Raw genomic sequence first — 24,693 nt, 5'->3', positions numbered from 1 at the left:
AAAGTTTTTTCTAAACCTTATAAACTTAGATTTCTTAAACTGCTATTTCTTTGGTTTAGTTATTGGTACATTTATGGTTTGGCAAATAACTCCTTTTAAGTAAATTGTACATTGAAAGTGCACGATTTATATTTAATTGAAACTACCATTGTAATCTTTACAAAACTTGGCTAGATTTCACTGGCTAAGCTTTAGATATTTTGCTGGTTCTGCTGGATTTTTAAAACCCTAGAGATGTGGGAATGGAATGAGTCTGTTCACTATTATTAGTAGTCTCTAGTAAATACAGTTGGTAACCCACTGGAACCTAAATCCCAGCCGTTCTCCACATATCCATTCAACACTGGCTGCTTTGGACTCGGTTCATACACACTTGCCTCAGGAGCAAAGCACGAGGTTTCCACAGGAGCTCTCCTTTCAGGCTATCACAACGAATGTCAACTGGCAAAGAGTACCATGACCCCAAGTCTGCAAACCACTCTACCCATAGCATCTGAGGGGGCTTAGAAGCTCTAAGACCAGGTTTGCAAGACCAGGTCCAGGATCAGTCATTTTTCTACAAGATAGAAACTTAAAGAAACTACAAGGTCCACTGTATTAAGCAGCAACACTGCCAACGATGCTCCAATGTACCCGCTTGCTGCCACTGAAGCAAGAGGAGAAACAGAGCAGGAATGGCACAGATGGTGTGGGAAGGCTTGCTGGGCTCCCACAGCAGTGGGGGAGGATCAGGCATGAAGGATCATCAACAAGATCAGACAAAAGAGAAGACACTGAATCATATTAAAGTAATTACCAGAAAATAAGACTTCTGTAAAATATTTGCAATCAGCTAGTTCAAGCCTTCAGGCTCAGTCTTGTATCGTGCTGCATGTAGTGGCACCACCCCAGGAGGCGCTCCAGGAAGAACGGGTGACTCAGAGACACCGTTCCTCCCTGGCTCCCTTCCTCCTTCATGGGAGAACAAATAATTTCACCCGTTCTGAATGAAACGTACTCCCACATCACTCCTAGCTAGCTCCGTAGTACAGGAAGGCATGGCCCTGCTCCCCCCCTCTGCGTGCCCTGCTCATAGCAAGGGAAGGATCAGGCATGAAGACCCCATTGCCTCTCCTTTCCTTTGTCCCCAGACCCAAACCTGCTGCCCAAAGCAGCCATATGGGACACATTCATTTCCCACTCCTGCCCCGAGGTGCTTCTAGGGACAGGAATAATCTAGCACGAAGATAGTATCGGCATGAAAGAGGAGAGAATCCTAGTTAGGAAGAACATATGTCGTCACTAGATAATGATAACCACATTTAATGGGCACAAGCATGAAGACATGAATTTCAGAGATTTTGCCTGTATTTTTAAAATAGAAGGTATTATAAAATGCCCAATTACATCATCAGCCACTATGCAGTATTTATGGCCTAAAATAACTGTAATTAAATGCTAACTGTTGATTTCAATAATTTAGCAATGGAGCAATAAAATAAGCAATGGAGCAATAAAATAGGCAAGTGCCTTTAAGATGTTATTTCCGTGGAGTAATCAGACAATCCAAGAGGGGCTAAATGACCTGTCAGGACGTTAAATGTCCCAGGGTGAGACATGAGATTTAAGGTGCAAGGATTCTCAGGTCCAGGCTCTGCATCCCTCAGATCTAATTTGTTTTTTTTTTTGCTGCTAGTTTGTAGTGCAGCTGGTGGCTAGTTTATGGCAGAAGAAAAAGTGAATTCCTGTCCCATGTAGGTCAGAGTTACCATGTCACTTTAAAACTAGCCATTTGGGAAAAACAAAGACTTATATAGAGACTAACAATATTAAAGAACTGAAGCAGTGAGATAGTTCAGTCTACCTCAAATTAAACTTAGTCTAGACAGGGGCTACATCTGCACACGTATCTCCACTGACGGACGAAGGTTATCTGTATTAGTGCTGGAAAACCTTTCAAGATTGTATTTGACAAACAAAAATATTTTAACTGTAAAATGAGTTCCAAAACATAACCTTTATTGAGAAATAGCATCCAAACTATAGGAAATTAAGGATATTCCCAGTAGATATTCTCAGTAAGCTGTCTGTCATAGAGGGGGAAAAATACTGTAGTATTAAATATTAATAATTCTATCTGGGGGCTAAATAACAGTCCTGGACAAACGGTGATAAAAACTTTCAGCAAGCAGGAGTAAAGCCCTGGTAAACCAGATGCGGCACTGTCCTTAAGCAGGACGAAGTGCATGCGGTCCTGAGCAGTGATGCCCCTGGAGAACAGTGAAGGGGAAGTGTCCAGGCCACCTTCTCCCATTTTGGTGCAAATGATGTGCCTTTCGGAAGACCTCCAGCACAGATCCTGGTTTGCAAGGCTCAAGTGCTGTTGGTGTGCAAGACGCATCCAGACAGGAGAAAATCATGGGTAGATGTGGAGCTCCTACAGCGCCTTCACCCCTCCTGCACGCCTTGCATAAGTTGGGATGGATTATACTGAAAAATTCTTTACATTTGGCATTGCATTAAGAAACTTTTGTCAAAAAACAGAATGCAGCCCACTTCCACTCATGTTTCTGACGAACTCTTGTTTTTCTAAGTAGATTTACAGCTGAACAAAAACTGATCTGGAAATGTCCAGTTCAAACTAAATGTCCTGTAAACAAAACATGGCTGATTATTCTTTGCTACCTTCCATGCTTTTCCTTTACTAATAACAAAATACAGTTTGTCAAAAAATACATTTCCAAGTAGGAACAAACACCACTTCCAATCCCACAGCCCCATTTTTATAATTAAAAAAAAAAAAAGTCTTCCATTAGCTTCAGTGGTTGGGAGGGAGTGGGAAGAATGATGTGTTAGGCTGCCGTGGAGGAAGTACATAGGCCAACTGGAAAAATGAACTATAAAAAGCTTTTCTTACATAAACACAAGAGGAAGTAACCAACACCCTCAATTGTTGAAGTGAAAGGTGGGGGGCCTAAACAAACTGGAAAAAAGGAGAAGAAATGAAAAAATCCTGAATGTTTCGCATGTTCCCAATTATTCTCAAATTTGAGTCTTGTTCAGTAACGTCAAACTGTTATCAACAGCAGACCTGTCAAATCTCACGCAAGGAGCATAAACACTGTGTAACAGTACCAGGCCAGAAACGTTTCTGTACCTAAGACTGCATCACACATTTACACAACACAACACCAGAGCTCTCTCCCTCTCTGCAACCTACTTGCAGCTTGGTAGCGAGCCCTTGGCACCTGGGACATGGGATCAGAGTGCAAAAGGCAGACCACGGGGCTTTGCTCACAGTGTATGCCACCATGGCAGGCCACCTCGGCTCCAAGGGCCGCTGCTAACCAGCGGGTGCCCAGCTGCACGCCAGGGATGCTTTGCCTCCAGGCACTCAGGGGCAGCTCCCCCAGCCAGGAGCCAATCTGGCCGCGCCTCATATGTCAGAGGACAAAGGAATCTGAGGGCCTAACGCAGGTGTTAGGAGTCAAAGCACAGCTTCAGTCACATAGGCCCATTGCAGGAGAGAAAATGTATTAGATCAGACGGCTAAACTGGCAGGCCAGAGATGTAAATCCCAACATGGCAGGCTGCGCGGAAATAGGGCAGCAAAGCTGGCTGTGTGATGGCACCTCCTCTGCAGAGACTGCTACAGGAGCCGCTGCGGTGGGCAAGAACCAACAGGAGCAAGTCACCACGGATACAGGCTCATGCATTTCCATGCCCCAAGCAGTGCCATACACCAAGTACTCTGATCCGTAGTCTCTGAGGGAGATATATCCAAAAAAGAGCTCCCATGATGCTTTACTGACTCTTCAGTAGTCTCGTATTTTTCCATTAAGGCCATTTTCCTTAACTGTGAAAATATATTGGTTCATGGCATTCAGCATAGTCATAATCTTCTGGTTACAGAGCTTGAACTAATCAACGATTATTCAGTGGGTACAAAGGAGCCAGGTCAAAATGTAGATAAATGGTACGTAGGTTCTACCAATCCTGACAAAATCATTCAGTCATTCTTTCCCCAGCCAACCACGACATAAAAAAACACAGAACTGACCTCAAATTAGGCTGAAGTTTTCTTCTACAAGATTTCTAATGAACTTCAAGTTCATTTCACTTAAAATTTCTAACACGGTTCTGAACATCTACCATTTATAAATGCCTACAAATTAAAAACAGAGAAGACATCACAAAATATTGAAGTGGAAACAGACAGACCACATCTTCTCCTGCCCCCAGAACATGTCAAGTTGTTTTGGAATTTTTGACAATAACTATTAGAAACACACCAAACACTTGGACAACACAGACCTACCAATCTGGGATAAAACTCTGTTCTTCCTTCTCTTCTTCTTACTTAGGGAAGGTGTCAGCGTTGCCTTGCCCAGAACAACAAAGATAACGAGCCCTGACACAGCGTAGCACGTTAAATACCAAGAGCGCCAATTCAGAACTAGCCAGTCTGGTTTGCCCCTGGTATAAACGGCCAACACAAAATGGACTAGGATGCTGGGCTCTTTAATGTGTTTTCCTGATTCTGCAGAACACGCAGAAGGAGTTTTGTGATAGGCTGTTCTCCCTCCTGATTTCAAACTGAGAAACCAGGGCTTTACCTACAACCGCAGGCGCGGTCATGGCTCAGCGCAACCTCACTCCCACTTGCCTCCTATTCTCCCACATCTACATGCGTGCTCACTTTACCACTCTGTCTCATTATGCTTTTTTTTTCCCTCCCCCAGCGTGTCCACAGGTCTTCTCCAAAATTGCATTCTACAAAACCTACTGATCCAATAAAGCACAACTCACCCTGTGAACACTGAAATCCTTGTTTGCAGCTTGTCTTCCCCCACCTCCTAGCACTAACTAGGACTTTCCTTCCTCAAATCATCTCACCACTTTCTCATGGCAAAATTGGCCCTGTGGACTTCCAACTGATTCCTGCTGATCTATTTGTATGCATAGAGCATCCTGCAATTTTATAATGTGAATTAAAAAAAAAAAAAAAGTCTTAAATGCTTACACAATTCTCCTGTCTCTAGTTCTCAAGCAGTTACTTTTTCGATACTCAAACTCAAAACCTGATGATAGAAACTTGCATTTTAGGGAGAAGGACATAGAAATTCCTCATCAACTGAACAAGTTGAGCTATGCTTCTGGGTATGTATTACAATATCTTTTTTTGCATCACACCTAGTCTACTAAATATACAAAACACTGAACAAGTGATAGTTTTGTCAGCCACCAGCTAATCAAATGAAAAATGATTAGGCTTAGAAAAATAATAAAAGCAGAAGCCAGCTGTGCATTTGTTGGATGAAAATCCCAGTGTCTCCCATGTTAGCTCATGTGCATTTCAATTTCTGGGAAGAAAATAATGGGAGTTTCTCCACCCTTTCTCATGTGAGCCATAAAACAGATTTATTACCTAGGATATATTCTGTGTTTTCTCCTGAGGAAAAAAAGAAAGTGGTGGAACAAGTTCATTTTTTCCCTTCTACAACTAGGATTTTCTTTATAATAAACACAGAGCTAAATTTTGGTATCATATGGCCCTTCTATTTAATGCTCTCGTCACACTTTTTACCTTTCTAAATCTTGAAGTGTAGCATTTTAATTTCAGTGGGGAATATACAGCTGCTCCAGCTGTTTGAGTGTGAAAAATCTGTCCTAAGATTCCTATCTGGTACATTTTAAAGCAGAATCCTTCCCTTCCCTAAATCAAATAAGCTTAAAAACAAAACAACAATAACAACAAAACCTGCCTCTGTTCTACATTTCTTTTCAAATAGTTCCTGCTCAGCTTTACCTTACACCCAACATTTGCTCTGGAAAACGTAACACTGCAAACTCAGAGGTTTAAGACAGGGTTGAATATCACCTGGGAAGGTTTTCCTGTACATTTTTTTTTTTGACTCTAACAGTCACATTCTGACCTTTAAAAATAAATCGTGAGAGAGTTAATTTGCTGACTAGAAGATTTTTTGCTCCTAAGACTCCTAATTTGCTTAGTGTGATATAACAATTCTAAGTTTCTCTGAAGAGCAGTGCTGGTAAATCCATTTACAGTGGTTTTCCCTGTAACTTCCACTTTTTAGATGCAGAAAAGACTGATTCATATTTTAAATGCTTCTGAATCACGACACAGCCCGGATTCTCCAGCTTAGTGGTCTGGAAACTGTCAAGGCTGATATATGCCTTTTTAAATGATATCCAGTGATACCCCTTTAAGTAAATCTGCGGACTCTAACATTTGTCACCTAAACGTGACCTACAATCTACTTTTGATAACAAGCACCTATTGTTTAATGAGTCACTTTTCTCAGCACAGCAAACCTGACATCCCTCAAAGTACCAGCTCTTTCAAATAATCCCACAACATAAGAACACTTACACCAAGTCATAAATGCCATTGAAACAATGCTGGAAAAGATGAGCTATGCCATCATTAGCTGCATATAATTAAAATGTACCATAGGAAGTACATTCATTACTGTTGTGAAATACATATATATGTATATTGCTTAGGAAAAGCAAAGAGTCCACTTTTTATTATACAACTGTGCCAGCACAAGGCTCAAAAGGGAGCTGTTTTGCTTGGGCAAAAATTGTGCAGGTTTTTTTGCAGATTTCTTTCTTTCTCATTGCTTTGTGATCACTTTTACTGCTCCACAGAGACCAATATTTTCAAAAAAAACCACCAGTAGTTAAAGAAGTTTTCAAGCTATTACTAATTTGAAACCCTTCATTTGTACTACCAAGTATATTCTAGTGAGTTAAACTGCATTCATACAAAGAAAACATAAATTCATCCACACTGATTTTTTTTGGTTTTGGATCCAAGTGCTACTATAGCCACTCAGCTGACCTTTTCTCTTTATAAGACATACCCACAAGCATGTAATATTGTGCTGAGGTTCAAGTTTGTACAGAAGTAACGTATCAGTACCACAACTTAGAAAAGGTATTCAGAAAGGAAAGTTCAACCATTTTTTAATTATTACTAAATTTGTCTTCACAACCTCGGAAATCTAACATAGATCTATAATCCAACCTATCTGCAAGAAAACAATTATACAAGAGTAGTCACAGTAGCTATTTTCTGCAATGAAGACGTTTCACAGACAACAAATTGGTAAACGAGAATCTTCAGCATTAGATTCCCCATATATGCTAATTAGCTACAACTGACTGATTTCCAGTTCTTACTATTCCAACAAAATGTTATGTTGTTACAGCTGAGCTTGCAGAGAAATAGTGCTCAAACGAAAAATAAAAGGTATGCAAACACAAAACATAATATAGCCAGATGTACAATAGGATACGGAGCCAACAGACGTCTCTTTCGAATGTAAGAACATACACGGGTCAGTAGTTAAGGGCTGCATTGCAAAAAGAAACTTGATGCATTCTAAAATGATCAATAGATTCAGGAAAGGTATGGCCATACTAAGTCAACAGATCTGCTTCTTAGTACGTTCACATTCTAATGCTGTATGCAATTCTAATACTTAAAAAAATCTTTACACCAATTAACCAAAACCAGACTATTTGAAATTAGAAGCTGGCAGCTATTCCAGTGCATGCACAAACATAATTTCCATCTGCAGAATCTGTATAACTGATAATGATACATCTGAGCCAGAACAAACCAAGTTAGATTTCCTGATCACAGGATATTTTACACGAACAAGAAAAAACAAGCTTACCTGCAAGTCAATAAAAATGTTAACAGGAATAATTAAAAAACACAAGCAAGTTAAAAAAACAAGAATAAGTTATGCCAGTAGTTTCTTTAAAATATAGAAATTTAGTTAGAAAGAAATAAAACATCCTCTGCATTCCATGTAACTTATGCAGACAAGGCGAATTATTAATGAAATGCTTCCCAGTCACGGAGCCCACTCTAAAAGACTCAGGGAAATACTGCTAAAACTCAGGTTTGGTGGAGGGAGCTTTATCTGAATGACAGGTCACAAAGAAACTGTACTAAACAGCATGCAGAAATGCTCTTCAAACAATTTGCAGAAAGAGAGCAGAAGTTACCCAGTGATTTTGATCTCTCGTGTCCTTTATTTTTTCTAGAGCACTAGAAAACGCCTTGTCTGTTTTTTTACCTTGTCATTTCAAAATGAAGTTATTGCATCTGGGCATTGGTTGATTTTCTATTGTAAAGTGGCATATAATGGAGTTTTATAAATTTGCTTCATTTCAAACAACCACCACTACTGAGAAGAAAAACGTATAATAAAAGAATCCAAGTTTCAGCTATCAGCATGCAGATGTCATCCAAACACTTCAAGATTACATTCAGAATGACAGCTAGGCCCACAAAAAGCTTCACAGAACACAAAGTGCCCATGCTGAAAATATCTGTAACAGACTACGTCCCACGTACTTTATAAATTTGCAATAATTCGCGGCAGAATCAGGCTGCCAGTAGAGGGAGCAAAAGCAAGTAAAGCCTGCTACCCAAAACCTGAAAGTACTGGTGCTGCCCCTCAGTGAATGAGGAGCAGCACACCCAGGCTAGGTACTATGCAAAGACTAATGAACGGTGTTGATTTTTTTTTCTTTCCCCTTCAACGAAGCAATATGTGAAAAATCCATTAAGGCAAGATTTCCACTCTTTTCTGACAGTAAGCAAAATAAAACCTCAGGGACTGTAGTCAAACCTGTTTATAAAAAGCTAGTTCTGTAGATTTCTGCAGGCTGTCTCTGAATTAAAGTTTGCTCTACGAAATGATGATGTATTAAATATAAAAGCCTCGGGTCACTCTGGATGGGAGGGATGTCAGGAGGCCTCCAGCTCACAGTATGGCCAGCTATGAGACCAGACCACGCTGAGTAGCGCTCTATCCAGGCAATAAATAGTGTATTATTTTTTCGTATTACTGTATGTCGTATTAAATAACAATACCACGGATTACTTTAGCAAAAGCTTTCAGCAGAAGGGCGTTGGAGCACGTAAGAAAACGACCCCAGAGCAAGGCTCCCCGGGGCAGGGCCGGTTTCCATGCGCAGCAGGCCGCGCTCCGCTCACCGCCGCGTGCCGTTAACCACCTCAGTAACGCTCCTTTTTCTGGCCACAAAGCCGGGTTTGGCTGTGCAGCAGCCCACAGACGATGCGTTACGGTTACACAACCCCCCTTCCAGCCGGCCGGGCCGCTTACGGCTCGCTGAGGCGAGGCGTTCCCTGAGGTGCGCGGGGCCCCCCTGAGGCGGTCGCCTCAGCGGCCGTGCTCGCAGCCCCTCACCTCACCTCACGCGCCGGGCGCGAGGCGTTGCCATGGCGACGCCCCCGCGCAGACGCACTGCCCCTAACCCCCCCCTCCCCACCGGCCGCGCCGGGCCCCCCCCGCGGCGATCCCCCCCCCCCCCCCAGTCTCTCACCGGGAGGGGAGGGGTGGGGCAGCGGCACAGCGATGACTCGGCGATCCTCCGCCGGCTCGGCCTGCCGCCCGGGGACCAGGCAGACGCAGAGGAGCGCCGAGCGCCCACGTGATGCCCCGCTGATGGCGGGGGGGGGCGCGCATGCGCTGTCCGCGTTGGGGCGCAGCGCCGCCGTTCTCCTCCCGCCGTAGGTGTGAGGGGGCTCGCTGAGGGGCGGCCGGCGGCGCGGCGGGGAGGCCCCGGCTGCTCCCCAGCTGCACCCAAACTTGCTCAGGGGAAGCAAAGCATCACCTGCCTGTGGCACCCGGCCGGGAGAGAAAAGCTGCATTACTTACGACCTTCTTAGAGGGCTGTGCTGCAGTCAGTCCAGCTAGGAAGACTGATAAAACATAAAACATCCTTCACAACTTTTCTGTCACTGTTGACCGTGGAGCCAAAGAGCCTTTCAAAGCTAAATTACACCCGGAGTACCACAGTGCTATTAAATGCTTACCACGGTGTTATTACATGCTAATTCTGTTCTGTTTCTATTGATGAAAATCTCACTGAGTTCTTCAAAGTAAATCCAGAATTTGTATTTCTATTCAAATTATCTCAAACCCGTCATCAGTAGGAATGCTGATTCTCGGACACAGCACACTGAGGAGTGTATGCCTCTCATTATGGAGAATGTCCTAAGCACCAACAAATACCTTCAGTATTTTATAATGCATAAATACAGCCCCTTACTTCTGTACGTGTTCTGCTGAAATGATATGAATTAAGAGATTTAGAACAGCAGCTCATTGCTATAAAATGCAATTCCTAGTGAAACCACATGTACAGCATACTTTCAGGTCTTTAATTTGTTAGGAGCTAGATGTTTATGAGAATATGGTGCAGTTACTATTCCCTGCAGTCACCTTGAAAATGAAATATCCCTTTCACAACATAAAGATAATGAGCTATATGGCGAGATAAGGTGGTTACCAGAATTCAGGAATGACAGAATCCAATTAATTTAACATGAATTAATGCAAGATCAAATTTATTACAGTTGGATGCAATTTGTAATTGAAAGTCACATTACAGTGCACGTTTTTACATGTTATCTCCCATCAGTAAGAGATCTCAAACACTCTCCATTTTGAACAGCAGCAATGTATTTATTGTATCACCAATAACTCTTCCTTACATGTCTGCTGTGAAGAACATCAGGGACTAGCAGTCTGGTTGTGCGCCAGGGGCTTTGCTATTGCTCTTTCTCACAGAGTTCCGTGACTGAGGCTTAAACAGAAACCCAGGTTTCATCTTCTTTGACTGCCTGTTACTTGATCATCCTTTTTTCCCCATTTTTCACTCCTCTAAGTGCTTACCTCTCTTCTTTTTTGGGTAGGAGGGGTGGAATCAGCCCTCTCATTAAATAAACCTTTCGAACTCCTATCTTTAAAATAAACACTTTATTGTGGACAGTCCAAGCTCCTTAGGTAAAGCTTTAGGTCTCAAATCCAAAAGATACACTGTGTCCTTTTAATAATTTCATAGTGGAAACCCTTTATTTGCCCATTCCTGTGGTGTTATGGAGGTTTTCAATGATTCTGGTTTAGGTTTCGGGATTAGGTGAAACCAGAGTGCCTTAAACCTCTTTAGAGGTTTGGGATTAGGTCTGCAGCAGGCCTAATATAGCCTTTCTGTGCAAGGCTAAATTAAATGGCAGGAATATTTGTTGTGCGCTGATTCACAGGTGTTTGGCAAAATACCAGAAAACATAAAGGAACCACTGGAAGAATCATGAAGGCAAAGCCATGGAAACATGAGTATTAGCTAAGTACTGCAGTATCACTTGCAACTGTGGGGTCTTTCAGACTGCTTCTAAGTGATTTTAAGCATGGATATCATTTTTATGTGTGTCTCTCACACGAATGTGAGTAAATTGAAGATCTGTCATGCAAATGGATCAAGGATTTTTATTTGGGTATCACATTCTGGTAATTGCTGCCTGTTTTATAGCAAATATATATTAAAGTTCATCAAACAGCTGATATCACTGAAGCTCTATTGTTTTATTGTACACATAAATTCTACTCCTTCTCTGAGGTATGCATTGCCCTGACAGCATATGTTAGGTCATGAGGAGAGAAGCACAATAGATTTATGCCTATTATTAAAACTCCACCCTGTCTGGGTCAGGAGGCAGAGACATTTACCTCATTGATGACCATAGACTAATTGGAGGAGATAGTTTAGTTGTGTAGGCTGTCTACCGTGAGGCTTTTCAGCAGCTTTTCAGTACCTGTCTCTAGTATGGATATTTTTCCTTGACGTGCTCAGCTCCACAGTCTGTAATACTGGCACGGCCTGTCTAACTGGCCATGCCTGTGACACACAGGCTGAGGTGAGCAGATTTCATCAAGCAGAATGAAGAGCAGCTCAGCACTATGGTGTGAGAATCTCTGCAAAATTCAGAAGCTGGTTTAGCTGCATTTATAGGGAAAACTGAGCTTCAGATGCCTGGCTCTGTGATACCTGGCCCTGGTATCAAGATCAGCAGGATACATAGTTATGCTGAGGCAATGCACAGAGCCCAGTGTTCGCTCATACAGCTCATACAGCTGTCCAAAATGGGTTACTATCTCCTCACACTCCTCATTTCTTTCACTGATGATGAAAGGCCTCTCAGCCCTCTCCAGTGAATTGTATTTTTAATGCATTTCTCTCCCCAAATAACTGGATTTCAATTTCAACAACTGTAGACTTACCTATTTAGGAAGTCAGCCACATCTCAGAATTACAGGGTTTCTCTGATGTTTTTTTCCACGCCAACGATCAGTTCTCTTGCAGGCAGCTTTTTTGGATTCCTACGGCAAGTCTTCCAATTAACAATGCATACAGCCAGATTGTATCTTCTCAGGGCTGCTTGCAAAATCAAAACAGAAATAGTTAAGACAAGTTTCAAAAGAGTATGTCCGCTCTACTCCAATGAACTGTAAAAGTAAGAGGGAGGCAAACTGGAAGGTTTTAATAATCTTAGAATCAGTATAAAACATTATTTACAGCTTAAATCTAGACAAGGTTTGAGCTTTAAATATAAGTTCTTCCCATCCTTTATGGCGCATGTAAGGAAGAACAAGAGAGAAATGTTACTAGTCAAGGACAAAACCATAAAATAAAGAGCAGAAGAAGAATTAAATGAAAGTATTAGGGGCCAAGGGAGGCTTAGTGGGAGTTCGCCTTCATACACGATTGATCTATACTTGAAAAGAAAAGAAAAAAAGACACCCTCCTCATCCTTAAATGAGATGTTATTTGAGCATAAATAACAGTCTCATGTCAAACACACTGCTATTTCCAATGGAGTCTTTACACTACAAAACCACAACATTCTCAGCCCTAATCTCCCTCAGATAAAACAATACGGCTGGTGGCTGTGAATCAGCACTTTGAAACCAACCTTTGAAAACGGCAACACATTCGGGGTAAAGAGAAATGGAGGAGACAAAGAGCTGCTGTTTATAGAGCACTGTGAAGCAAGACCCCTCCTTTCTTGCTTGGAAACCTGCTGTAACACCCGACAGTTGTTTTTCTCTGTGTGGGATGTGTAGCTTCACGCAGCTACCTCTAGGGACTGTGGGGCCCTTGGCGTGTCTGGGTGTTCAGACCCACATCAGGCCTAGCTGTCACTGAAATCAGAAGCAGTGAAACACCAAAATCCTCCTGGTTGCTTGAACCTTGGATTATTTTACCTTTCAAAAACAATAAAGGGCTCTGGCCAGAAATCTGAAGAGTTCTTGCATTTTTGGAGCTTATGAAAGGCAATAGGTGATCTCAATCCAAGAGGTGGGAGGGGGGGGGAAAGGGGCATGAAAACACCACGGACTTGCTCAGCTCCAGCCTGAGGAGGAAGGGTGTGGTGAGAACGAACAGCTGGGCCTACCCAAGGGCTCTCCATGCCAAAAAGTGCACTCCTCCTTTCCCAATCCTTTTGCAGCCACATGGCCGTGTCCCCTCCCTTGTGCTGACCCTAACATGCATCTGAGTAGCATGAGGACTGATGCAAGGCAGGAACATGGGGCAGGAAAGGAGAGGGCCTGGGAGGGAGAGCAATCGCACTGGAACAGACCTGCCCTGGTTGGTGGCACCCAAAGGAGCAGGCCAGCTGGGACGCAAAGGTTTCCGGCCAGCAAATGACACCTCACCTTAAGCAGGAAGCTCATTTCCCTCCACAGCCAGTGAGTAAAAACAGACTTAACGACATGGGAACATCCCCATCACCTTTGTTTCTGATTCCACTGTTTCCTAGTGTAATGCACATAAACAACAAGCTTTGAAATCCAGAGGTGGCACCCCATGGGAAGTGGAAGAAGCCTTTGGTCTCAGCACAGCTCCCAGCGCTGCTGTGCTCTGACTGGGAAGACCTTGTGCTGATGGTGTGGTGTGGGGGGGAGTCCTGTGGCATTGAGCACTGGAACAGAAGAAAATGGGGAATGCTGTGCCATTCACGTTTTCATGTGGGGTACAGGAGCCTTGTCTATAGTTCAGGGAAATTCCTACAGATCTTTCTGAGCCCTTCTCAAAAAAAAAAAAAAAAGAAATTAACTGTGCTCCTCAAAGGGATCATTGGAAAATGGCCTGGGGACATTGTCCAGGGGCATCAGCTGTATGACCACCCCACCAGTGCTACTCTTGCAGCAAAATTGCTGAGGCTGAGAGCCCAGATAAGAAAAGGATACTGGCAGGATGCAAAATCCAAACTAGTCAGAAAAGAGGACCAAGGCACAAACCTAAATCTAGCTCTATCTGCAAAAGCCAACGTTCTTGTTATATCTGAACCAATCCCTTTGATACAAACATCCCCACTTATTACGGATTCCAAGGCAGAGTGAAAGCGCAGCAGTTTCACCATAGCATGAAACACAGCCTCACACATTTGATTTCTGAACACAGATCATTTTTCTTGGGGTGGGGTACATGACCAGCAACGGATACCTCATGTCTGGTTCAGACAGACCAACCAAAGGGCTTAAGTGGACACACACACACACACACTACCAGCAGCATGTGATGGGATTTAGTGCAAGGAAATCAAACTCTCTGTCCCACCTCCCAAGCTTATTCTTTAAAGACCAGTCCTATGCTCACAGCTGGAGTTTATGTGAGTCCTGCCTTATTAATTAAGTGTAGCCAGTGCCTTTCTACCCTGAATTCCAACAGCAGCAATTAGAAAGCAGATACTTCACACATAACAGCTGGTCCATTTAACACCCTCCCCGTGCTATTTGCTCCCCTCCCCCAGCCAATGCATGTCCTCCTTTTCCATCCTTTCATGTAATGGAAAAGGAGGGTAAAATCAAGGTGGCAAAGCCAGGGGCAGCAGATAACCATATTCTTATTAAAAATCATCTAGCGTAACACTGAAAGCGGAGGGGTGTTGTTGAGAGCACGTTTCTGAGCAAGGAATCGTAACATTCACCTACCAGATGGGAAAAAGTGCCTTGGCTGTCTACTGTGTCCTCCTTAAAAGGGGATCTGTATCAAAGTAGCAGCATATTTTCTTCACCACAGGCTGTTGATGTCATTAGAGCAAGTCTCATTTTTATTTAATGCCAGAGTTAAGAGTCACATAAAATTGGCACAGGTGAAGGCACCAGGCCCATTAAGTTGTGCAACGTGACTCTCTGGGAATTTTTTGAATGTTCATGTACCTCCTATTTATTTATGCTTGGGCAAGTCAGCCCCAGAGCCTCTCCTCCCTATTTCCCAGTATGAATACAGCCTCAATCCTGCCATTAGACCTGTAAAAAAACCTACTCAATCCAACTAAATTTCCTCCACTCTCAGGGAAGATCCAGTTACAGGAAAGGCAGTTCTGCCCCTCTCTGTGTTACATGCATCACTGGGAGATGCTGTGGACATAAAATTAAATTCAGAACCAAAAAAAAGAAAATAACAACAACAACAACAAAGCATCAAACCAACAACCCCAAAATAAAAAATGAACAGTGTAGCAGCAAAAGTGAAATCTGCCCTTACCAAACAACATTATGTGCATGTTCTACTCCCAAACAGGTACTTTAGAGACCACCTCTTGATTTAAGGCAGGTAGAGCTTTTCTGAGGGAAACCAAGTTAAAAGAAATGGAGATTCATTGGCTTCTGCAAGACACTTCTGAAGCAGGGAAGTAATTCTGTTGTATTTCAGGCACAGGGCCTCTCAACAGTCACAACATTTCCTAGCATGGCTGGCATTTTTTAAATGTAGAATTTATAGGAAAAATAGAAATCCGGTACTAAACAGGTCATCTGGTCATGATATCAATAGGAATAATAACAAAAGAATAGACAGCCAAAGTATTCCAGTTCTGTGAGATTTTTCTGGTGGGTTATTTCCCACTGATCCTGAAATTAGGCATCACAAGGACATTTTTAGTTATAACATGGGGAGGATTTAGCTCCAGCTGTAAACTTCCTATTTCCTTCCTCAAAGGGTGTTGGAGAGGCTCCTATTGCAGCCAACCCCCCATATATTTGCTATTTTTTAATCAAATTTTCACCACTTCTGGTGGTGCACCACTAATATACTCTATGGAAGCCTGATGAAGCACCTAACACTTATGTTACAGACAGGGAGAACAAGTTAGGATGGATTAAGTGATCTGCCCAGCTTCCCACAACACAGCACAGGTGTGGCTGAAAATAAAAAAAAAATCCCTACTTTCAGTCTTTGGTGTTAAACTGATATGCTTTTACGCTTTCCTGTAAAAACAAAACAAAGCAATTTCATTAACCTGTTTGGTGGTAACTAGCATGGGTACTCCTAATTAAACAGAAAGATCTGCATATTCTCAAAACTGTTAGAGCTAATTAGTCAGCTGAACCCTTTTCTTTCTTCTGGACCCTTCTAAAAGAGAAAAATAAAAGGACAGTCCTTTATAATTGCCAAGGCTTCCGCTAATGAAAGCAGAAATGGCATTTTGTATTTTGGCAGTTAGTAGTAAACACTATTATTAAAGCTATAATAACAGCTAACGTTTTATGAAATATTAGTGATGTCTAAGCGTAAAGTAGTGCCCTCATCTCTTTAGTTAAAATTACAAAATGATTAACAGCCCAATTAAAAACATTTTTGTTTTTGACATGATAAATTATACTTTATCTACCTAGCTGTAGATATAATTGATTATTTTATCCGTTTGCTGTTGGCTGTCATTAAAAAAGACAGATACCATGGCTTTCTGGCCTCTCTCCCGCTGAGAGAAAGAACAAATCCTGCTATTAACGACAGACAGCATCATTATGAAAAAATTCCATTTGCCACTAGGCAACATAGCCGAGTTCAAGTAATTATTGTATTAGTCAAGCCGTTGAGAAGTTCCATAAAATTGAGAGAGTTTTTAAGGAGCATTCAACATTATTTGGCAACTTTTGTGATGTAACAATTAAAACCATGCTCCAGGCCCAAAATGTGCAGCAGATTGCCAAAATCAGATAAAACCCTTGAGGGCCCCTGACTCGCAAAGAAAAAAAAAAATCAAACTGTTTACTTTTAGGATCAGACATTCATCAACATTTGGCTTTTGTTTCAGCCAGTGTCAGATAATAACAGCACCACGTTTTCAGTCAGCTTCTAACAAAACTGTACGCAGTTTGATGTCAGGCCTCTGAGAGTTTGAGGCTGACACTAGCCTCTCCTCAGGAAAGGGAAACTTTAGAGACGGCTGATGCTACCAACTTTGCTTGGTAGATCAGACACCTGGGAGCACTCAGCAGTATGGTACCTTCTGGAGTGAATCACGTCTGTTTTCTACCAGTGAGCATCAGGAAATGACTGGGAAGAAGTGCAAGTTATTCCTTCCTTTCACATCTAGGAGCTGAGCCAGGCAACACCTCAGACTGTCACAGCTCCAGGGGATAAAGCTGAAGTCTCCTGTCCATGTACCCCATTAACCTGTCAGAGAACTGTTGGAAAAAATAAATAAATCACACTTTAAAACTTCTAAGGGAAATTGCTACTGAACCAAGTTATGGCCAAGTTTATCATCTACCTACTTCTCTACTGAATAACGGTTAAGGAATGATGATTTACAGTACCAGAAATGAAGGTACAATATCACGCTTCTGCAGCGGAAGGTGAAGTTGGGTACAAAATGCAGACTATAGGAGTCACTTCAAGAGCACATCTGTTTGTACAGGAGTTAAAAGGCATTCATCTCCCTTCACAGAATAGTGTGCCCAAGTCAGGAAGTCTTCACATATCAAAGAACTTTGATGGGAGCACTACTTTTCAGGGCAGTCAAACAGAGCTGAGATCTGAACCCATGACAAGGAGCCAGGATACTGCTGTTGCCATTAGGGAACAGCAGGTTTTAGCACTAACATCTTGCCAGTCTCTACCTGGAACATGCCGTACCAAGTAGGACAGATGAAAAGATACACTGGAGCCTGCCATAATATGGCCTTTCATCACACAGCTTCTGGATTGGAGAACGTTGCCAACTGTTAGGACCTGCTATTTAATAAAAGAACAAACCCAGAACCCTCAGCAGTCACAGCTTCTACCTGATTTAAATGGGAACAGCAGCACACAGCACTACAGGCCAAAGGCCAGCCACCTGTGCTTCATGGGCAGCTCTTGAACCATATTATCTTGACAAGGAAAAGAGAGGAGCTCAGACTTGTGAGAGAGAGGGTATGTGAAAGCAAAGCTGCTGCTCTCTCCCTATTCCGAGACTGATCTTGCTGCTATGCAAGGCAAGTAAGCCTGAGTCGCATTAAGCTCAGGAAACAGTAAATGCTGGAAGATACAGCCACATTTCCCAGCAAATTTAACTTCTAACTTGAGTCTGACAATTGCCTGGGTGTGGTGAGATGTGAAGCTATAGAAGTATAAAACCCTCAATAACTAACCAGCTGCTTTTTAGGAAACAGCATGGCCACGCAATTTTCTTCAGCAGAGCTGAAGCACATATTGTGACAGCATTCAATTTTATTGCCTAGTAGAGCACGTGGAACCATCAATTTCAGTGAAGCACCCTAGTCAGCTCAAGAACATAGGTTAGTATCTGTTAGCGTGGAAAACAAATAATTCAATCTCTTATTCTTGAATTATATGAGTTAATTGTACCAAATCCTCAACATCTTAGACGAGTCCCAGGTGAAGGCTTAGGAAGATTTTTTAATAAATATTCTCTATTAACATTAAAACTTCCATTAAAAGAATTGTTACAAGATATGTGTGAGATCCATCGAAGCTTAAAAAAAATCATCTGAAAAAGCTGCGTTCCTAATATTTTTGTTAGTCTCTTTGGCTTACAGTTCATCTGAGCCATCAGTGAAAACAATACAAACTCCAGCACACAGCAAAGAAACCTCAACGACAAAAAAAGGGAGAGCAGAGCAGATTGACAGTACAGCATTTGCAGGTATTGCTGAGAACAGGACACTCACTGGAAAAAAATACATATATTGAAATTTTGGGCATTTCTGAATCAACAGCTACGAAGAAGGCAAAACTCCCTGGTTCAACCAACTCCTTACAGACCACTCCTACAGTTTCTCTTTGGACTGGAGGAACAAGCCTGTACAATTCAAGCAGTTTCCATGCCAGCTTGTGCTGTTCAGGCTCTAGTTTGTAGGTGCTTGCATCTTCCCCAGTTGTGCCAGCTGGCTGGTGCTGCTGTTCAGAAGGATGCCAGATGGCTAGTGCTTTAGCCAACCTGGTTTCCAGATGACCGATTTTTTAGCTGCCACTTTAAGTAAAATAAAACATACATAAAAAAACCACAAGTTTATCACCTAACACACGGCATTGGATGTCTCTTGTTCAACTGGTGTGCAGCAGACAGAGCCACAGACTTCTCTTCCACACCATCAGCATCTCCCCCTCCAAAAAATAAAATCAACCCATCTGCTAAAGCTATCAAGCCCTTTACGCTGCACTGTACCACCTCCTATTTATAGGATCCAGTGCCCTCTACTGAGAAGAACAAAAAAAAGCATTAATGTTTCCCAGGCCCTGCAAAGTTGCTGTTAAGGTACAGCAGTATTAGACCTGGAAGTCTACCTCTCCCTTGCATGCACACACATGCACCCATTGACCCATCTGCCATCAGTGTTGCCAGGTTATTACAAAACAACACATGGAAAGTATCGAGGAACTTGCAACAGCTACAGAGCTGTCATAAGAGTAACATGTCACTTTCTGGAAGGGGAAATCCATGTGGACATATGGTAGTTGTGAAAGGAGCTGGACTAGCAACCTTGGCAAGCTCAAGTCGAACAGAAATGTTGCTGCTTTGCCTTGATCTTTATTTACAATAAACGCCTCGGCTCCAGCTCAGCATTTTTATCTGGGAGCAGCCGCCAGCATTTCTGTGACCATGTTCCGTCTCATTGGTGCACTGACATATTTACACACGGGCCGGGGCTTGGGCAGCTGTGAATAAGAGGCCATATATCAAGAGAGGAAAAAGGGATGCAAAGATGAATTTTATGAAATATTTTCCATTTTTCTTTGACTTGGTTGTGCATTTTGCTACGGCCCATTGGACGCTCACTCAGCACTTGGACACTTTGCTCCATGAAGTCTCGCCTACATTTCTAGTTGTGTCTACATGCCAAGCCTAGCCCAGTACCTGAGGCAGCCCACAGGGAAAAGGAGATTTAAAAAAAATAAAAAGGTGGGTGGGAGGGAAATTTCCTGCCTTTCAATGGCGTGTGCTATAGGAAAGAGAATGATGTCTTGAACGTCACCAAGCAGTCTTGTCTGATTTCCACATAATACAGGCTGTTACATTTTATTTCTGACTGCCAAAGCAAGAGAAATTATTCCCACTACTTTGTGAGAAAAAATAATCACGTCCCTTTTGCAATTTAAGGAGGTCATATCATCTTTAACTTCTTCTTTGGGCAATGGAAAGGGTTAATTCCTTACAGTGATGACTAATCCTTTCCTTTTTCCCTGTGGCTGACTAATAGTTTAGACGTGTTGACTCTGTTTCAAAAGACAAGCTTTGGACATAATATTAATGATACCTTATGTGCAATAACATTAGAAAACAAACACAGATGCACCTGGGGAGTCTGAAGGCATCTTCTGGCCTTTCTGGGCTGACAGGACAGAGTGGCCCTCCGACATTTCCACGTGGAAAAACATTGTCTATGAGAGAGTTTACTTTGAGTGACCCTCTTGCCTTTCAAACAATGAGAAGTCAGGACCATTGTGAAGCTAAAAATTTGTTTCATAAGAACAGACCATCGCTCAACCAGCTGAAGAGGAGAAAAAATAAAAAAGGAACCCAAAGAAACAATTGGAAAGAAAAACTGGACATTTGAATGGAATAGCTGCTGGTGTCTTTCCTCTGGCATTGACAACCTAACAAAGGGTGTGAGCATTTTTTCCCTTGTTTTTTTTTTTTGCAAGGCAAAGATGGGAAGAGAGCACCGTTTGTTTATTCATTTGTCTTGGAGCCACACTAGCACAAAAAAGTCGCTGCAAACACTTACCCAAGGCTCAGGTTCATTCCACTGGGATGCAAGAACTCCATACTCCCTTGATAGCTTATGTGAGATCCAAACAGCATGTGGAAGTGCTTATTTCCCTCTGTTGTCTGTTTAGGAGATCTAGGGGACAGAAGCATTAATTCCAGTTACGTCACCTTGACATGGTCTAAAAACTAGGTAGGCCTAGCTGATCAGCTGTAGATATTACTTACCACAGGTGTACGCAAAGCCTTGGCACAAGTCTCACTTGAGAGACTTGTTATGTCTTGTGTAGACATCCCATCCTAAGAGTCATAGCGCAAGCAGAATAAACCAGATGTCCTATTGCTGCCAAACCATAGATAATTCTGGTACAACTGTGATTCAAGGGAGCTGAGTCAAGGCAATGTCACCTGGAACAAGGGGCCAGCGGGTCCCAGGATAAGATTATCTCCACTAGTGTCAGTACTGTTGAAGAACCTTCTTAGATGATTCCTTGGATCTCTCCTCTGAATGGTTTCATTAGCTTCACTGCAGCAGCTGAAGTTACAGTGAAAAGGAGCAATGGAGGTCCTCAGGTATGCCCAAAGCTCTGCAGCAGACCTGTAGGGAAAAAAACAATACCAGTTTTAACAGGTACTTGTATGCCCTCTGCCATTAGCACAGGATCACTACTTCAAATTAAGACGTGAGGATCATTTAGTGACTCACCCAAGATCATACATATGGTGCTTACATCAAGAATTTGACCCACCAAGCCATCCAACACCTCTGAATTGTTCATTGAGGTTTAGGAGTCCATTTTAATATATAAATGTAGAATTTGGAGCCAGGAAGGAACAGTAAATTAAATACTGAGGAATTTGTCACATCTCTGTTCAAAGAATGCTAGCATTTCATGTAAGGAATTACATGCTACAGACAGTTGCAATCATCTTCTGCACAAATAATTTAAGCTTACTTGGTCTGTTTTATTCTGATTTAAATTTTTATTAGAAATATAAATACCTATGTTGGTCACCAAACCAAATAAAACAAACATATTGAGTAGGGTCTATTATAGACTAATATGGAAACAAATAATCTGCAAGTCTGGTTTTATTTATAAGCTTATTTGAGTCTTTACCCTAGGCTCATATTAATCGGGTTTGTGGTTTCCACATCTGTACTGCTGATGCCCAGTGCAGACAGCATGCCAAGTCAGACCTGGGCATCCTCCAAGCTCTAAATGGAAAACACATGCTTCAACTCTAGCTACCTCAAGACAAGCAGGGCAAGCAACCTACCAAATAACCACAGCGGGTACAGCAGGCAGAGTAAAACTCTGGGGAACTTTTTGAGGTGCCTGCTTGAAAGCTTCTTGCTTCTGACTTGCTCCGGGGGCAGTCAGGCTGCCGCCTGTATTATATTTGCTCTCTCTGATGATCAAGAGATACCAATTCCCTTTGTAGCCTCCTTTTCCTCTAGCTGTAGCTAGAAATACACAGGCTGGACCAGTTAGTTCCCAGTGTCAACTAGTAATACATATTTTAGAGGAAGATGGAAGAACTCCTGCAGATGATGGCAATGCAGTATGAATTCTTTCCAGAACCCTTGATTATTTTTAATATTTATAAAAAGCATTCTGAACATTCATGAGAGCCATAAATATATATATAAAAAAAGTCCATGCCCCTTGTCAAGCCAAAATGGATCCAGCTGTTCTGCGGTGCTGGTCTCTGAGTGCAGAGAATCCCTGTATTAATGAAAGATGTATAAAGGGAATCCCAAACTAGAAATATGATCTCTGCTAAAGACTGGTTAAATCAACTATTAGAGAATATTTCAGGGAAGGATGTAAATACAAAGCTGATTCTCAATACAGCTGAGATCCAGTTCTGAGAACTTATCTCCATGAGGACATCTGTACTGCCTGTAGACAATTTTTAGGGCAAGCTGATTCCACACACACTATGCTTTGTTCTGGCATGCTATCTCCCAAGTTTTATGCCAGTATCCTCACTGCAAACTCATCCTCTAGAGTCCAGCAGAAACAGCACAGTATGAATGCCAGACCTGCTTCTTTTTTGGGCAGAGGATTGAGGCCAGTATGTGAGCTGTAGCAAAATGACATGTGAGCATAGGGGGAAAAAGTGAAGCAGCATTGCTGGCGTAAACACCAGAAATTTGGCAAAGGCAGTCAAATTTTTTCCCTATGTGCCCTATGATGGTCATCTGGCAGCCTCTGCCACCTGTAGCAATTATTGCTTTCCTGACAATTTCGACAAAAGTGACACACAGCAGTGTGATAAAATGTTTTTTTCAAGTTACCATATCATCATCTGGGTGTGCTGTTCATACAGTTATATCATGATTCGTTTTAAGAATGCACAGCAGGAAAAGGGTGAATATGGGGAGACAGAAAAAAATTAACCTCAGTGCCCCAGCTATGTCGAAGGCAATCACTCTGTCATCCATCATTCTCCTCAGAGGACCACTTTGCCCAACATGGCTGCTCCACTGGCTCTCAGGCAGAGGCAATTGTTATGAAACTGAGATGGCAAAAGAGCAGTGCCTAATAACAGAAGGGCAGATCTGTCATCAGCACAGAAGGCAGTCACTCCTTGTGGCAGGGGCTAGAGAAAAGAAGATGCAATTAACAATTAGATTTGGTAAGAGAAGACGGAACCCTTAACACAGTTCCTACTGCAGGAAATCAAGGCACAGACTTAGGAATTAATGGTTCAAAGTTCTGGTTCTTGCCTTGGTACATATACTATAAGATGAAAGAGAGAGTGAATTTCTTTTGCCACTTCATTCTGGCTAGCTAAGAACCGGAGCTTAGCCATGGAAGAAGGCCAATCTCTCAATAGTTACAGGAAATGAGAATAGCTTTGCAGCATTTCCAAGCAAATCCAGCACACCTTCAGCTTTATATTTTAGGCACAAAGTTCAGGTTTCTCACCCCAGAAAGCAAAATGGAAGCGTTTCAGTGGGCGCTGCACTATTTTCTTGGCCCTTCTCCCCCTCACAGCTCCCCAGTTTCTGATGTTAGAATTGAATTCAAAAAAAGCTCTTGGTGCATCCAGCAGGCTTTGCTTTCATACGTTTGACCTCTGAGGTGCATCTTCCTTCTCCCAAACTTGTTTAATGGTTCTGGAAAAATAGACACAGAAACTAAGACTGGAAAGGTTGTCATACCAACAACGTTGTTCCATATGCATAGCCTGAAGGTTTATCTACATTGCTTGCTTCTAATCGACTCCCTTAAATACTGCTTTGAGTGCAGCCCTAGCAACAACTCACCCAAAAAGCTGTGTCCCCAGGCAGCGAGTCCAAGCTATGCTGTTGTATCTGGGCAAACCAGGTGGGATCTCCCTGGTCTCCAGCAGCTCAAGGGAACACACTGGAGCTACAATCCGTGGCACAGCCTCTACTCGGAAGTATGACATCTGGGTCAGACAATACAGCAGCCACCTAAACCAGTCGCAGCGTGGCTCCACTTGGTGGTTCAGATAACTCCCATAGCTGCTTATACCTGGGCAGAACCCTCCGGTACTGATCTTGCACACAACTACATGGGGCAAAGACACAAGAATTTCATATGTGTGGCAAAAGCAGAATGCTCTTTGAGAAAGCTGTTTATCAGTGACTGTACTAAGGTGAAGATGAAAGCAGTCACTGCTCTGAATGCTATTATTTCCCACTGTCAGTAACAGGCTTTGTAGAATTTGGCAAAATGAAATAAAGCAATATAACACACTCCCATAATCTCTTTTACTGTCAGTCAGTACCATGGGTCCTGCTATATGGGGAGGGGGCTGTTGCTAAGGAAAAGACGTGATTCAGAGGACAGCATTCCTATACATAGGTCACACGTGAATTG

General features: G+C 42.5%; 2 protein-coding genes across 4 annotated transcripts in view; both read right to left on the bottom strand.

The window, feature by feature from the left end:
- GNB1L (G protein subunit beta 1 like) overlaps positions 1–9,495 on the bottom strand; it is a 41,751-nt gene extending 32,256 nt beyond the window's left edge. Inside the window, exon 1 of the mRNA XM_083803513.1 lies at positions 9,373–9,495. The gene's annotated coding sequence lies outside the window, so the exon portion shown is untranslated. The remainder of the gene's footprint in view (positions 1–9,372) is intronic.
- TXNRD2 (thioredoxin reductase 2) overlaps positions 1–24,693 on the bottom strand; it is an 82,122-nt gene that overhangs the window by 13,327 nt on the left and 44,102 nt on the right. The window contains exons 16-22 of one of the 3 annotated variants that reach the window (XR_014573481.1): positions 24,114–24,381; positions 23,773–23,963; positions 23,242–23,443; positions 21,062–21,431; positions 20,853–20,969; positions 17,126–17,306; positions 12,111–12,264 (exon numbers count right to left, since the gene is read on the bottom strand). The gene's annotated coding sequence lies outside the window, so the exon portion shown is untranslated. Of the gene's footprint in view, positions 1–12,110; positions 12,268–17,125; positions 17,307–20,852; positions 20,970–21,061; positions 21,432–23,241; positions 23,444–23,772; positions 23,964–24,113; positions 24,382–24,693 lie in introns of those variants that run through there. The other 2 variants (XR_014573480.1, XR_014573482.1) reach the window with 2 other exon arrangements.

The sequence above is a fragment of the Anser anser genome, assembly GCF_964211835.1.
Source record: "Anser anser genome assembly, chromosome: 18".
In the NCBI taxonomy this organism is placed as follows: Eukaryota; Metazoa; Chordata; class Aves; order Anseriformes; family Anatidae; genus Anser; species Anser anser.
The sequence above is the reverse complement of the archived record's forward strand: the minus strand, read 5'-3'. Positions and strand labels throughout refer to the sequence as shown.